Raw genomic sequence first — 3,560 nt, forward strand, 5'->3', positions numbered from 1 at the left:
TAAATAACCTAACCCACACTGCAACACAATAATGAAAGTATTAATGTAAATTATAATTTGGAAAACCAAATACAAGATTTGCAGAAGTCAATATTATCATGTTAAAAACCCCACTACAAATTCACACCTTACATATTTAATCCACTTATTATTCCTCTGAAATGACTAGAAAGTCTGTTTGCAATTCGACCTATTAATCTAATAATAGGTGACAAAATCAATGTATTTAAAACTTTTGCAATAGATTTAATGAAGTTCCTCATTAAAAATTATAATTCATAATATTATTACTTTAGTAATTATAAGTGAAGTACATATTTATAGCCTTACATATAGACTTGCACTGTCTTGTGTTTCTCTTTCCAAATGTCCTTCCTTTCATCTTTTTTGGTCCTTTCTAACCTATTCTTTCAGTTTTCCATATTTTGCTCCTACAAAAGCATTTAAAAGTTAATGCACAAAACCACAAAGTCACCTTCATAAGTGTTGTAAAGATCTGTCCTGAGATATACAAACTAATAAAATAGATTGTCTGCAATGATTGATTTGAAGCAAAGACATTTATTTCTTGGCAGTCAGCTCCACAGAGTCAGTCCTTGGATTGAAGTGGACAAATGATGAAGAGAACATTGAATTCATCAGTCCCAAGCTGAGCACAAATGGGAACCTATGTCAGAAGCGCTCATCCTCTACAACCCGCTCCCTGCATTAATCACATGCCACTGCTAGGCTCAAAGGCTCGTCCATTTTTGTCCTTGGATATTCATCTGTTCCAGCACAATTTGTTTAAAAAGTCTATTTTCTCCACTGAATTGCCTTTGCATCTTTGTCAATTGACATATATATGTATGTATATGTGTGTGTGTGTGTGTAGGTCCATTTCTGTGCATATATACTGTCTATTGATTATTTTTGTCTATTTTTATGCCAATATCACACTGTCTTGATTACTGCACCTTTATAAGTGTTGAAGTTGGGTAGTATAATTTCTACAATTTTGTTCTTCTTTTTGAAAATCGTTTCCAAACCCTGTTTAATTATAACACTTAAAATTTTATTTCCGTTTGCTATTATAAGTCCCTATAATTTGGCTCTTGTTTTTTTCCACCTCTTTTAAATTTATTTATATCTTGAGTATATTTATATGTAGGTATGTGATTATGCGTATGTAGGTATTTAGGTATATGAATGTGATTATGTCTGTTCTCTGAGTTTCTTTGTACGAAAAGTAGAATAAATATCTATGGCCTAAAATATCCATAGCAAAACAGGCTGGATAGGATTAAAATATGTGAGTGTCATCCCTTCTCATCGATATTCTTAAAATATTTGTTCCACATGTATTTATATTCAGAATGAGGAATTTATGATATGCATTAAAAGCAATATAACATTTTAATTTATCTGAAATTATCACTCACATCTGTACTGTCACGTGGACAGCACTAGTCACCAGCATTCACAAGTGATAAGTGATTTTAATGGATATAGTTACAAGCTTCTAGTACTTAAATTTTTTTCTTCTCTGTCTTTCTCTATCTCTTGCATATTAATGCCTACAAAACATTTTTCATTTTTCTGTCGTTTATGTTCTATCTTCAGTTTTACTGTTGTGATGTTTCAGAACCAGACAGTATCTTTGGAAACATATCAGTGTTTAAACTTTGGATATAAATCACTGATTCTCAACAAATATCATATACCATGTGTTCTAGTCAGTTTTAACATTTCAGCTGACAGCAACTACAGACTTTTTGTCTCAGGGTTGGTGGCAGGGCCAGTACTTACAGGGCCATGTACTTACCGGGGCATACTTCAGAATAGCCAGTGGAGATAGACTGATTCTGACCCAGAGTAGTTTTGAGTTGCAATTCAAGAGATCGATCATTTTTACACTTTGCCACTCATAAAAGGATTTACATATGCACCATATATCTAATTAATTCCAGTGGTGTCTCCAATAGATCAGCTCACCCATCCTTTAACCTGGCTTTGGATACACGTGTCAATATCTGCCCAAATAATTCTACTTAAAGCTAAGCGCTCAGGCTGCCCACATGTAGACCTTGTTTGAACGCAATGTCTTTTCTAATCTCTTCATCTCCTTCACAGTCTCTCCCACCCACTGCTGAAACAAGTCAGAGTTCTGAAGTAAGAACGCAAAAGGAAAGGTCTTTGTATGTGTTCAGCATTTACTCTGCACAGGCACCATGTCAGGTACTTTAAATATGCATATAACTTAATTTTCACAATAGAGAATTGATAGTATTGCTCAGATTGATATTATTATTGTTTTTTCAAAAATGACAAAATTGAAAGTCAAGAATATTATGTAACTTGACTGCACAATGACCAAACGATGACCCAGGATTCTATATTATGTCTGCCTGTTCCAAAAGCCTTTTAGGTCTTTATATTACAGTGTCCATCTTATTAACGGTATTGAGAACCATTTTTATGATAGGGCAATTTAAGACTTGATATAGTAGCTTTCTCCTTCTTTAAGCCCTTTGTAATATGGTGAGGGAACAGCTTTTGGGAGAATGTCAACAGTCGTCTTCTTTGCTCTGGTGAGCTTTTTGTGAGAAAATGGAATGGAAGTAGATAGACCCGTGTACCATACAAACACAATCATGTTTAAATTTTGCATAAACAAAAATGAAGGCAAAGTCTAGAGTTTAGGCAGGATATAAAAAATTTGGAATAGAAAAGATAGACATACTAGTGGTAGAAAATTCCTGTAGAGAACACTAAGAAGCTAAGATTCAGCTAGGGAATGGACTACTACTGTTAGAAGTCTTATCTCACAAACTAATATTCAGAGCCAACTGAGGGATGACACCATTACGTGCAGAGAGGCATCAAGGAATACCTTATCAAACTATTTTGTAGACAGAATAAAATTAGCCTTTTACCTTGAGGTCAGATGCAGAGATTAAAGAATGCAATGTATACACAAAGATGTACCAATTACATTTTCTGTCACTTCATCTTATTAAAATTTCTAATTAAGAATTATGTTTTATAACAGAAACACCAGATAACAGAGAAGTAAAAAGAAAAAAAAAAAAAAAAAAAAAAAAAAAAAAAAAAAAAAAAAAAAAAAAAAAAAAAGAAAAAAAAAAGGCTAGTCATTCCTGGAAAGCTTTTGAAGATTCTGGAAACAATTATTTAGTAAAAACAACTTAAACCAAAAATTCATAACAATGGGAATAGGTACGTATGCAGAATTCTAGAAATACAGACTATTAAAGGATCATTCATTAAAAGTGGCAACTGGAAGTGTTGCCAGGGGTCTGAAAGGAGGTGAAATGAGGGGGTGCTATCAATGAGTATAGAATTTCAGTCATACAGGAAGGAAAAACTCCTAGAGATCTGCTGTGTAACAATGTGTATATTAGTTAACAATTCTATATAGTATGCTTCAAACTTTGTTAAGAAGGTAGATTTCATGTTACGTGTTATTTTTGCTACTGCAATAAAACAAGTGATTCTAGGAAATCACTTTATGTGACTACGAATAAGTACTGGCAGAGCACACACTCATGTCATTTCATTAT

Source organism: Mandrillus leucophaeus, unplaced genomic scaffold (genome assembly GCF_000951045.1).
Source record: "Mandrillus leucophaeus isolate KB7577 unplaced genomic scaffold, Mleu.le_1.0 Scaffold334, whole genome shotgun sequence".
NCBI lineage: Eukaryota > Metazoa > Chordata > Mammalia > Primates > Cercopithecidae > Mandrillus > Mandrillus leucophaeus.